Source organism: Mus pahari, chromosome 16, assembly GCF_900095145.1.
Source record: "Mus pahari chromosome 16, PAHARI_EIJ_v1.1, whole genome shotgun sequence".
Lineage (NCBI taxonomy): Eukaryota > Metazoa > Chordata > Mammalia > Rodentia > Muridae > Mus > Mus pahari.
Genome location: NC_034605.1, coordinates 57,116,317 through 57,129,449, shown reverse-complemented (window position 1 = coordinate 57,129,449; position 13,133 = coordinate 57,116,317). Strand labels below are relative to the sequence as shown.

General features: G+C 51.5%; 1 protein-coding gene and 1 long non-coding RNA gene across 3 annotated transcripts in view; one reads left to right on the top strand and one right to left on the bottom strand.

Annotated features, from left to right (window-relative positions):
• The window catches only part of LOC110333909, an 82,022-nt gene that overhangs the window by 28,367 nt on the left and 40,522 nt on the right, over positions 1 to 13,133 (top strand). The gene's annotated exons all lie outside the window — the stretch shown is intronic.
• Cplx2 (complexin 2) overlaps positions 1 to 13,133 on the bottom strand; it is a 58,799-nt gene that overhangs the window by 7,748 nt on the left and 37,918 nt on the right. The window contains exon 1 of one of the 2 annotated variants that reach the window (XM_021215685.2): positions 681 to 922. The exons of the other annotated variant lie outside the window; for it this stretch is intronic. The gene's annotated coding sequence lies outside the window, so the exon portion shown is untranslated. Of the gene's footprint in view, positions 1 to 680; positions 923 to 13,133 lie in introns of those variants that run through there. 2 annotated transcript variants of the gene reach the window in all.

The following is a 13,133-nucleotide window of genomic DNA, read 5'->3' as shown; positions in this document are numbered from 1 at the left end:
TGCGTGTCCCCTTCCCCCAACACTTGCCTCTCAATTCTGAACCCTCGCCTGCTCTTAAACTTTGCCAGGGAGGGGAGGGTCTGGGACTGAGGAGCAGCCTGCGACCCTGGAACAGGCTCGTGCTACTCCAACAGAGCTCCTGCGGGAAGAGGACAAATAGCCCCCCTGCCCCCCACCGACGTGGCCTCTCCTCTCTCCACCTGGCCTCTGTCACCCTCGGGTTCCCTTGGGAACCGAACTCTACCCCTCGGGGTGACTCTGCTCCTGTAGCAGAGGGCCCGGGAGGGCTTCAGGGGTAGCCACACCCCAAGCAGCCGAGGACCACGTCCCCCACCCTTATCTTGTGGGCTCAAAGTTGTTCTCCAGGTTCACACTTGAGTCTCCCGCACTCGGGGCGGTAGGAGCTCCCTAAGCTCCACTGCTCCGGGTGCGCATCTGCCCACATCTGCCTACTCCGAGTCTGCAGCACAGAGCGGTCCCCCTGGCCTCCGCGGGGAGCTGTCCCTTCAGCACCACAGCGAGCGGGCAGGGGCCGCAGTCCCCAGCGCAGCGCCCCGTGGTCTTGGGGAGCCCCTCAAAGCCGCACTGCCCGGCTTCCCCGCTGTTCCGGGGAACGCCAGAGCGTTCCCCCACTGCCCCCCAGCCCGGCTCCGCCTCCCCGGCCCACGGCCAGCACCGACCTGGTGGTCCCAGCAACCGTCTAAGCCACTGCAGGGCTCCGGCTGACTCCAGCAGGCGGTGCCGTGTGCTCAGCCAGCTCGCGCCGCTGCCTGGTGTAACTCCGTCAGGCGAGCTGGGGCCGAGGCTGCTGCCGCGGGCGGGTGGATGCCGAAGGCGCCCTCCAATCACGCCCCTCAGCCAGGCCCTGACGCCGTACAGCTTCTCTTCCAGAAGGGAAATTCAAAACCTCTCTCTCTCTCTCTCTCTCTCTCTCTCTCTCTCCCTCTCCTCCCTCCCTCCCTTTTCCTCCCTCCTGCACTCCCTCCCTTTTCTCCCCTCTCTTTCCCGTTCCCCCTCTCTTCATTCTCCTTTCCCTCTCACTGTCTCCTCCCCCTCATTCTCTCCTCTATTCCTTTTCTCCTTTCCACTCTTTTATTCTCTCCGCGTTAAGCTGTACTGATCTGGCTGCAGCTAGGCTTCATTCCCAACTCTTCAAGAACCACAAGCTCGCAGGTTTGGAAGGGCTTTGGGGGCACAAGTGGAAGAAAGGATTTTAAAAGCAGAAACTAAAGGAATCACCTCTTCAGGAACGTTCTCTTTGGTTACTCTGGGCACACTAAGATAGGCATACTCCTGTTGGGGTGCCTAATTCCCTAAAGGAGCCCCAGTTTCAATCACCCCCACTCTGTGCCTGGGAGCAGCTTCTGGACTAGACAGTCCACTGTCACATCGTTTCTGCAGTTTATGACTGTAGTGTCCAGCTAAGCACTCACTCCAGAACCACTGGTGTGTGGGATGAGGAAGGCATTCCTAGTGGGTGAGTGGCTCTCTGCCCTGGACCCAGAAGGGAAAGACTGCTGCAAAATTGCAGGGGGAACCGTAGGCGAGCCACTCCTGGTCCTCTGTAGATGTGTTATCCTCAGAAGAAGGAAGAGTTCTCTGGTTATGTTATTCTAGAAGGTACTGCTTTCCCTCCTAAGCCCAGGGAAGAGAAGGGAGTCCGAAGACAGGGGGACCCCTATTCCTCGCTCAACCTCCCCCCCCCACTCATCTTTTTCCCCTCTCTCCTAATGAGCCTCTCCTTTCTGCCTGCCATCTATTGGCTCCCCGCCCCTTCTTTTCATCCAGCCAGAGGTGTTGGAAAATGGCTGGGGGGTGGGGTGGGGAGGGCCTCGCACCTGGCCTTTGGAAGCTTTGCAGGAGTTCATGCATTCATCAGAGCTATGTCAGAGTGGAGATGACTTCTGCTTCTGAGATGAGAGGGGTGGTGTCTCTCCCAGGAGCGAGAGCTGCAAGCTGCGGTTGGGCAGGATCTGGGCGGGGGGGGGGGGAGGAGGGGTTCACAGTAGATGCCTCGACGTGGGGGAGCCTTACAAGTCGGAAGACATCGGTGTGCACCCCCTGCTCCCCTGCAGACCAGGAGCTTTGTATGATGGCAGGGCCCCTCTATTTAGGGGTGTGTGTGTGTGTGTGTGTGTGTGTGTCACACGCTCCTGTTTCATTAGAGCCACTTAGACCGGCCACTAATGCCCAAAGGGAGTTCGAAGCCAAGAGATCTGACATTTCAAGACCTGCAATCTTCCCCCCTTCTCTGTCTCCTCCTTTCTACAAGTTCTTCAGCAAATATGCCCTGTGAGGGGGCCGTGCCAGCTGCACTCTGGCTACAGCTGGGGCTTTGCCTTTGACACGGACATTGATCAAGCTAGGATCAAAATCCAACTTGCACGTCAGAAAATAAGACCGAGCTCAGTCCTGGGTGCTGCGTTTTAAGCCTGGCTTGTGCAAGCACCGGGATCGATCCAGCTCTTGAGAGGAGGCTGGGCTGGGGTTAGTGAGGTTGAAGGGTCTGAGAGTGGCTTCCTACCCGCAGGACAGAACTGAGGGGGCGTTAGTCCTGGAAGGGCTGATGAATCTTGGTTAATTGAAATTGACTCAGGTTAGTAGTTGGCAAAGTAGATGCTAAGGGTATGCTTGCTGAGTGGATAAAATAACCAATACAGGGGAAGACCAGAGCTACGGGGTTCTCCCTGCTCCCCCCCCCCCCCCCCCTGCCTTGGCTGGAGACAGCCTTAGGACAATGGGTGAAGAGAGGCAGGCTGTAGCTCTAAGAGGAAGACCCAGATCTCAGCTGGCGATATCCAGCCCTACCTGTGTGTCCCAGCTCAAGGCTGAAGCTGATAAGAGGACCGACCATCCGGGCGGCAGTCCCATTTGAATCCGAGCCTTTTGTGAATCTCTCTCTCTCTTTTAAAATCCTCATTATTTGAAATGAACTGAGCCTAGTCGCAGAAATCTTACTGATGGACAGAAGTTCAGCTTGGCCAAGTTTTGAGGCTTCGTCCTGCGGATCAATTAGGGCCAACTCACAGCAGAGCTATTTCCCACAGCCAAACAAGAGGTGGGGAGAGGAATCCTTTCTGCCCGGACATGGTTCCCAAATTCTCTGTTGTTACTTAAGAAAAGTAGCTGACTGTTCCAAATGTCCCCCAATGATGATAATGTCACTAAACTCGGCAATGAACTATACCTCCAAAGGGCCTGAGGTGCCAACTTTGGGGCTTTTTATATAAATCACACTCCTTCATTTAATTTCTACAAACCATCATTTTCAAGATGCAGACACTGAAGCCCAGGGGGAGAGAGTGAGTCTTGAACAGAGCCAAGATTCCAGCTGATAGGTTACTGGGACTCATGGCCTTCTAGTGCTCTGAGCTGCTTCTCTTCTGTACAATTCGACCTTCTGTAACCTATGCAAGTGGAACATTTGCAGCATATGTATAATGTGTGTGTGCACATGTGTGTGCATGTGATATATCTTTATCTATCTATCTATCTATCTATCTATCTATCTATCTATCTATCTATCTATCTATATCTCACTGGTATTTATAGCCATTCCAGTTGTCTGGTTTCTAACACACACATGCCTGCAAGCTTTTGTGTGTGTGTCTAACACACACACGAATGCACACCATATATTTACACTCAGATCAGGATGCTCCTGTCATGCAGACTGTGGTATCTCTTCCTCCCCCCCCCCCGCCTCTCTAATCCAGCTAGCTCACTGTAAGCGAGCATGGGCAGGGGAGGTGCAAGCAGGCAGCCTCTGGTCTTCACAGAGTGTTGAGAGCAGGGAGACAGAGCCAGGTTTGGAAAGATTCACGATTTGGTGTAGCTATGCCTTGGATGTTCACTAGGAAGCCAATTAGGAAAGCCAATGCTAGGACTTCCACAGCACCGAGGAACAGTGCATGACGAAGTGACAGCTGTCATAGGCTGCACATGTGCATGTCAGTGAGACCGGCTTCCAGAGAGTGCCTGTCCAAAGGTCAGCTTCCCCCACCCTCACCGCCAACCTCCCACCCCTGCCCTGTCACCTCTCTCACCCCAGCAAGCACTCTGGATGCCATGGGGGGGGGGGATGACAGATCTGGTTTGACTGAAGCTTTGCTGGCTGCAGAATACCTCAGCTGGTATGGACTGGGTTCAGGGAGGCCTGAGCTGCCCACATCCTGTGGTTCTAGCTTGAGCCTGGGGAGGCAGCGTTGGCTTTGGTTTGGGAGGATGGGCTGGTGCCAGCAGAAGAAAGAACAGTGGGGGTAGGAGCACAGAGAAAGGTCCCACGTCATATTGCTCCCCTGGTGACTATCTCCCTTCTTGTCACCAACAATGGCTAGGATGTGGTGTGAGACTCTCGGACTACCTTTGTCAACATGGAGTGACACGGTGTGAAGGCCAACTTGCCACTGTGCAATGGTGTGCCTGTGCATTCGGCCAGTGTGGGAGCAGACAGCATCTGTGGAGGATTCGGGTGCCGTTGCCGTTATATTGTGTGACATGCCTGGGTCTGCTGCCACTGACTCTCATTGCCTGCTGTTGAGCCCCTCCTGTTAAGAGCTAATGTGACAGCACACAGCTAACTTCATTTTACAACAGGATATGTCATCAACGGTACTATGGAAGGACCCTCTGTAAGGCAATGGTACACCTGTACAATTACGGACTGTGCTAGATTCAAAGGTTCTAAGGGTGTGCCGTTGTTTCTGGTTACTAATTTTGCTATCAACTAGAGATAACCCTAGGGGATGTTAGGTTGGCAGCCTTGGGTAACTATTAGCAGGTATAAATGTGAGCCATGTTGGGTGGGCACACACACACACACACACACACAACAGGTGGGCATGCACGTCATTGTGTGGGGCAGCAGAAGCAGTTAGACGTGTGCATGAGCAGCCAGAAATTTGTCCTGACCACTGTGCAAAATATGCTACTGGAGGTGACGAGCTTCCTACCCACTTCCTTTCCACCCTAAAGGCTGTAAGCCAGCATACCAGTTCCTGCCCATTCGGGAAGGAGAGAGACTCCTAGAACCTTGTAGTTTTCCAGAAAGTTCCAAGATTTCACACCTGCACCCTGACTCACTGGTAACACATGAGTGTGTCTGTGGAAATTCTCTAGGGATCTGTTCTCATCCCCAGAGCCTCGTCCTCAGTTTGGCTCCTCACTAGCATCCGCCTACCAGTTCCTCATGGGTCCTGCATGCCCTTTATCCGTGCCCATCTCCCCGTCCAGGCGCCCATTAGCATGTCAAAGCAGCCCTGTTTCAGCCCACACAGTGTACTCTGGGGCATCCCTACACAGTCGCTCCCTCTCATCTGGAGCTTTCCTGAAACCTTGCATTTTCCTGTCTGTTTTCCAGTCTGCAGCACCTCACCATCCACCAAAAGGCGGTTGTTTGGATGTGATTCCCCCTTCTCTTGTCTCCAGTTCTTTTTTCAAGCATCCTGTTGTGATTTCAATCCCCTTACATCTACCCTGAGCCTTTCCAATTCTTCTGGACACGGTCAGATGTCCCTATCCTATGATGAGCTCATGGTCTTTCAGGCCCTGATTTCCAAGATCTGACCTGTGCCTTGCTTTTGCACAGTGGGTGCTGTGTTAAATTCTGTTACCCTGGGCCTCTGGAGGATTCCCTTCTCAATGGTCCTCACACCTTGTAGACTCTTGGTCTCTTGCAGAAGACCTGCTCAAAGACAGTTCTTACACCGTGGAAGCCTGCCTTTCAGCACGTGGAAACGGCATATGAAAGCAGAAGACCAAGAGAGAATCTCACTTTAAATCTCAGGATCGATGTCTCTCTTAGACACCGGATGTCAAGGTGTCCCACTCTAACTCAGAAGGGATGGAGCAGGGGGATGTGTTTTTAAACACTCTGCAGATTCGCAGGCCTTATCCCACACGGAGCAAAGCAGTCTCTGGCACGGGAGTCCAGGGATTGCATCTTTTATTGGCTTTCCCAGTGCTGACCCATGGAAAGCCCTGATCTTGAGTCTGTAGCATCTGAGAATACTGTGATCTCATATCCAATCTTATGCAAAAAACCCCCACAAAACAAACAAACAAACAAACAAACAACCCGATTCATGGCGTCACAGACGGTTTTAGGATTAACAGAGGGCCCCCACACACTCACTTAACTTCACAATCTTCAGTTCTACAAATCTGTGTGTAGAGCCTGGAGTCCGGAGGTTCTCCGTCTGGGAAGAGCTTTTGCTTTCTATGCTCCTTGCTCTGCTTGCTGTGGAAAGCTCCACCCCCACCCATCCCTTGAAGGACCATTGTCATATGTCACTTGCGTATGTGAGGACCCTATTGGTGCAAATAAAGGTAACTGGCAGGATGGTTGAACAGAAAATGATGTCTGGGTCCTGTTAGGACCCGGAGACAGATCTTGCTTGTTGATAACAGGACGGCGAGGGCATTATTGCTGTCTTATGAAAGCAAGAGATGTCAAGGAACTCGGACAGATGATAATAAGCCCCTGAGCCTCTGGTCAGGAGATGAAAGAACTCATTAAAGAGATTCAGGATGCTGTTTCTGAGGTTGAGGGTGGGAGGAGTCCGTGTGTTTAGGAGACAGGGAGGACAGGAGGTCATGAAAAGGGCATTGAAAATTAAAAGCACGCAGTGGTGGGACACTAGCCCAGTACGCATGCTACCCTGGCTTGAATCAGGAGAACCACATATAAAGGTCGAAAGCATCAATGATAAAACTAACAGTTTTCTGTATTCATCCACATGGGAAAAAGGGACCAAAGTCACACAGCAAGTTCACGAACCTTCTAATTCCTGGGTAACTGTTCCTTTATAGGTGTAAGTCAGCAGCACCCGGCCACACTTTTTCTTAAAGACTCCCTTCCTACTAGGTGCTATTTTAGGGACATCACCACGGGTGCCAGCTCTTTAAGCCACACAACTGCCCTTTGGGGCGGGCGTTCTTCAATGCATGCGTTCATTTATCAAGGATGGACGGAGAGCCTATGGTGAGCCAGGTACTCCCTGAAGTACTCCCCACCCTCCGATTCACACCAAGAGATACTTGCATGCTCTGATTCACACTTGTAAGGTCCTGTTGGCTCCCAGACTCTATGACGTGAGCGGGGGCGGTTGGGGGTGGGGGTGGGACAGATACTCACAAACAGTCCATGCCATTACAACATGCGAAGTACTGTCCTAGCAAAGGGAGCTGGAGGGAGAAGGAAACACACACAGCTTGCCAGCCAGATGGAGCTGAAAGCTCCAAGCAGGGAAGAGACTCCGGCTCTGATGCTCCTGACTTCAAAGGCTCTAGGGTATCTGAATAATCTCAGATGCCTCTCCCAGGAGGAGACAACATAGTTCTGCCACGGAGAGGTGTGGATGGAGTCTCAGTTGCCCCCTGGCCTTCCTGTCTACATGATGAGCATTGGCTCTCAGTTTTCTCATTAGTACACTAGCAAAGCCATCTCTACCTCCTGGCATAGTCAGAAGGCTTGATGGGGGCTCTGCTTGAAAAGTGACAGTGTAACCCCTAGAGCATCAGCCTCTCCCAGCTCTCTGGCAACACATGGGGCTCTGTTCTGGAGTTTGGGACAGTGTGGACATTGGACACAGCCTCCTTTTATGAACTTCTTGGCTAAGAATTCTGCCTCTAAATACCCTAGAATTTATGTTGTGATGAGAAAGAGCAGAACAGAATGCTAAGATAAGTGGGGGTGACCCTTCTCCTCCTCCTTCCCCTTTGCTGATTCCCTTCTCAAATGCTGGAGACTGGGGTGAAGCACTCCCTAGGGGGAGCCATCAGAAGGAAGTCCTGTGGGGCTCAGACATCAGGCTCAACAACAGGAGGAGTTTTACACACACACACACACACACACACACACACACACACACACACACACTTAGAAATGGCTGTTTCTGTTTCTCCTTAACCTCCAGCTGTTTCTCTCTGGTGAGAAAACAAAATAAAACAAATGGCCCCTTTTATTTGGCAATTGAAAGGTCTTTGGAAGACATGGCCAGAAAAAAAGCTCAGAGGTACTCCAGCAGAGGGGATTCTGTAACCAGGCATCTTCTTAGGGTAGGAGATTCCCTCTTGCTCCCTAGTGCTCCAATTCGCTAACTTAAATGCCATTTACCTGCCCTCCGTTTTCAGTTAGCGACATTCAGGTGCAGAGTGGTTAAACGCTGTGTTCAGGAAGATACAGCTAAGAAATATCAGCATCTGCACCTGAAGTTGGTATGTGATTAGAGTTGGCCGTATCTCTAGAGGGGAGACAGGTAGTTTTCTGAAAGGCCAGGCTGAGTGTATAGCTGCGGGACAACTGCTCCTAGAATTTGTGTGACTCTGAAGGGACATCTTGGGGACCTAATCATAGACTGTTCCTTATAGGGGCTGGATATTTCAGGTTTGAAGTTGGTCCAGTGATGGGAGCTATAGGTCAAGGCTCTAGAACAACGCCCTGAAGCGTCAATGATCCCCCACCCTTCCAAACAGGCACTTCGCCTCCACTCAGCCTTAACCTCCTGCCTCTGCTCTTGCCTGCTAGTTTTCTTCCTAACTGGCTTCCAGATCTGTGGGAGATGCTGCTTGCAGAATATACATTTGATGGCAGCCCTTAAAGCACATGGCGGCCACAGCTTCTTTATCCAACCAGCACCCACTCCTTCCTCACATGCCATTAGCTCTGGAGATGCCATCTGTGTAGTGATCCCTCAGTATCCAAGGGGAAATTATGTCCAGGACCTCTGTGGATACTAACATTCCTGGGTGCTTGAGTCTCTTGTATAAAAACAGTGTTGTATTTACATAACCTGCCCAGACTCTGCAGCCCAGATGACTGTGTGTGTTGATCTGTTGGCTCAGGCTGTGCAGTCCAGATGAAGCACGGAGTCCCTCCCATATCTCCAACTGAGCTGGAATCAAAAATCTTTGGAAAATATTGCCTCTGTGCCGAGGCTATATGGCCTTTTCTTTTATAGTACACCTCAAGCGATACAGGGCCATGGGTTTCATACAGCATTTATACCATCTTAGGCATTGTAAATAATCTAGAGATGTTTTCTGATTTTGTTTGTTTGTGTACAGGCTGGTTCTGTGTGTCAACTTGACACAAGCTGGAGTTATCACAGGGAAAGGAGCCTTCCTTGAGGAGATGCCTCCATGAGATCCAGCTCTAAGGCATTTTCCCAATTAGTGATCAAGGAGGGGAGGGTCTATTGTGGGTGGTGCCATCCTGGGCCGGTAGTCCTGGGTTCTATGAAAAAGCAAGCTGAGCAAGCCAGGGGGAGCAAGCCAGTAAGCAGCACCCCTCCATGGCCCCTGCATCAGCTCCTGTCTCCAGGTTCCTGCCCTCTGTGAATTCCTGTCCTGACTTCCTTTGGTGAGGAACAGCAGTGTGGAAGTGTAAGCTGAATAAACCCTTTCCTCCCCAGCTTGCATCTTAGTCATGATGCTTTGTGCAGGAATAGAAACCCTGACTACGACAGTTTGTTTTAAAGACAGGGTCTCATGTAACCCAGGATGGCCTGGAACTGACTATGTAGCCAAAGATGACTTAGAATTGTTTCCCTGCTGGGCATGGTGGTGCACGCCTTTAATCCCAGCACTCGGGAGGCAGAGGCAGGAGGATTTCTAAGTTCGAGGCCAGCCTGGTCTACAAAGCGAGTTCCAGGACAGCCAGGGCTATACAAAGAAACCCTGCCTCGAAAAACCAAAAAAAAAAAAAAAAAAATTCTGTTTCCCTGTCTCCTCTTCAGTTGTGCTGGGCACCTCCAGGCTCAGTGTACAGGTGACCCACATCTGTGGCCTCCTCATTTTTGAGTTATCCTGGAACCAGTCACCTGTGGACACCAAGGGGAGACTCCATGAGCATTGTGCTAAAGCCCAGAGTCTTTTCTGGGTATGGGGAACACCTGCCAAAGCATATACCAATTTCTGCCTCGTTAGTAGGAGAGTTTGGCACAGGGTCAGAGTGATTCCCGAAGGAGATACGGCTATGGTGGGCTGAGACAAGAGGCAGCTGCCTGCTTCACGTCTTTGGGGCCCGGAGTCTTCACGTCAGGGCAGGGCTCCAGGAAGAGGTTTCTTGGAGGACAAATAGGGATCATCCCCAGATACCCATCAGCGTCCCTCAATCCTTCTGTGACGTCAGCAGGACTCTTCCAGAACTATGTTGGTGATTTAGTCTCCGTTTTCAGACTACATCTCCTCTGGGGTGGGGGCGGGGTCACGGTTATGTAAGTAACAGCTTTTGTGCGCTTTGGTTCACCTCTTCTGATGGGAGCCGAACAAAGCAAGGTCCTCGGATTCCCCAATGCTGCTCATTCCTGCCTCAGCCCAGCGGCGGGACAGCCTGCTGCCCCGGTTGACTTTGATCAAGACTCCCCTGTCTTGCTTTTTCAGTCTTCACTCTCCCACTGCCTCCACAGGCCTGCTATTGGCCCTTTGATCTGCTCTGTGACTTTCCACTGTGCCTCATCTGGCTCCATTAGGATAGCAAAGCTTCCCCTGGCTCCTGTCACTCCCATGCTTAGAAGACGCTTCTGATTGGCTCTTCCCTGCAGCCTGGAGTCCAAGTCCAGGAGCCCTGGATAGACGTCAGCCCTCTCCTCAGCCTGTACACCGTGGCTCTGCTCCCAAACGCGACTCTCTAGGATGTTTGCTTCCTTTCTTAGCTCCCTCATCCTCTCGTTTGTTCCGTGGGATGTAAGAAGCTACAGGACACAGAACGTGTCTTCGTCGTGTGTAAGTCTTCAGTGTGAAACCCAAGCCTCTCATTTGGCCGATGGTCCATGGCTGTTTCCAGGAAGTATAGAGCACAGGAGTGGTTTCATGCCACTCTCTTGGGGTCGCCATGGCTTCCTGTAGCCTGTGGCATTTCCATCTCAGGGACGGGACGTGTAGACGCAGGCCCTGGGTGAATAAAACGTTCTGGGACCCTGTTGTAATCCTACACTGGCCCACACACACAAACTCTCTCTGGACTCCTTCCATGCTTGAACCCACAGTGGTGTTCTGTCTTTGGGATGTTTGGGGTGTCATTTGCTGTGGGGACAACAGAGTTTTAAACCTGTCCATCTAGATTCTATTGGGAGTACGTCAGTCACTACAATCTGGTGAAGCTGATTTCATGATCACTTCTGTGGGTGGACATCCGACTCAGAACCAACTTAATTAGAGCACTAGATGCCTACTGGCATCAGGGACTGCCCCTGCATGGCAACTGGCACCAAGCCCACAAGAACCAGATTTGGGCGCTGGCTATGGGACTGGCAGTCCTGAGGCTCTAGGTACTTCTGTCAGTTTTCAGAAGAGCTCACCTGAGGGCAATGGCAACACAGAGAAGCCCAGAACTTTGAGAATGGCAAAAGGCAGATCCCTGATGACACAGTGAGGACCCACATCCCTTCAGCCTCCTCTGCTCCTATGATCAGGGATGACAACCACTAAATATTACCTTTCTCCTTACACTTCAGTATTGTGGCAATTTCTGCCCACTGGAGATCTTCTAGATGCTACCTTTTGGGGTTGTGCGTTCTGTTCTGCTGTGTAATACATTCACACTTAAAGGGGGAGCCAGGCACAAGCTGGTATCTGACCTACTATAGCATGGCCCTACACTCGTGGACCTCAAGGTCTTGCAGTGCCAGATCCAATTCAAAGCTTTGTCCAAGTCCCAACTTTGTATCCACGGGCCCCATCTCCTATGGCCATATCTGAACATACCGAATGTACTGAAAACAGTCACTGAGTTTTGTCTGTGGTCCACCCACCTCCCTCAACCGGAGTGCTTTAGCTTTGCTGAGTGGGCGCCGTTGCTTCTGGAGACTGAGTTAAGTTTGTCAATCGCAGTTAAAATGTTGCCCCCTGATAGCAGTGTGGAGGGAGGGGCTTACAGAAGCGAGTATGAATGTTCCTCACAGTATTCTCCAGTGGCAATGAGGCTTTCTCAGATCTGGGATCACATCGGCTCCCAACTCTATCCCAGAGAGCCGTCTCTTCAAGCCTCTTGCTGAGATTTCGACCTCCGTTTGTATTTGGTACATTTGAAAGAATTCTTATCCTCAGCTGTTATAGTCTTTTCCAAGGGGATGTTTAGCATATTTTTTGGACTGTGTCGTTTCAAGGTCTCTCTGTCCCAGGTGGGTTTCTTGGTTCTAAGGCATCCGTTTTCAAAACTTTTCCCCAGGGGTGCGGTCTGTTTTCCTGTTATTTCTGAGACAGCTCTCCTCGATGACTGGTTTGTTCCCTTCCCATCGTGGTCAGACATTCAAGGTGGCAGGTGGGAAACGGGGCTGCTCAGGGGACTCATGGTGGTCCCAGTGGCTCATGAAGCCGCTGTCTTAGTGTGTGGCTTTCAAGGGTATTGTGGTAGGGGGAGGGAGTCACGATGTCACCAACGTTTCCATGCCAAGTGATGACTTGCAGGCCACCTCTCGGGTGTCCTTCCAATTCGTCTTCTTCACCTTGATTTGGGCCAAGGAGGCTGGCCCATGTGGCCCCTTGTGTGTGGGTTTTATCAAAAAAGTATTGGCAGGAGGCAAGGAAGAATGTGAGGTTACAGTGTCCCTTGGCTGAAATTCACAATGCCTGCTGAGTGGTGGTTCTTCATACAAGCGAGTCCGCCATGAATACACGGCTGAATTAGCTTGCCCTTAGTTCCAAATTCTCTGATTGTGTTTATCTGGTCAGTTTCTTTAGCAAGTGGTTGTTTTTGGTTTGTATGTTTGTTTTTGAGATCTAAAGGCTTCCACTAAGATCCTACACAGACTCTTAACACTTCTGGGGAAAGCGAGGCCCACAGCTGTTGGGGTCATATTCATTCTGGCCTCATTGATGAAGCTACAACCCAGTTCCCCTCCCCTCGGCTAGACTCTGGGAGGAGCAGGTCTGACACTGTCACCATATCCTTTCTCTGGAACTGTTGTCACCAAATAAGGAAACCGAGGACCCAGCGGCGTCTCCCCATCGCCACTCACCTCAGGACATCCCCCCCCTCCTGCATGCAGCAGCCCACACAGCATCCTGTAAATAACTGCATGTTCCCAACACCTCTCCCTCTTCTCCTTGGAAACCTGTTCTGTCTTTGGACTTGGGTTGTCAGATTTCCCTGCTCTGTTCTGTGCAGAGCATGGCAGGAGGCAGGAGCTGCA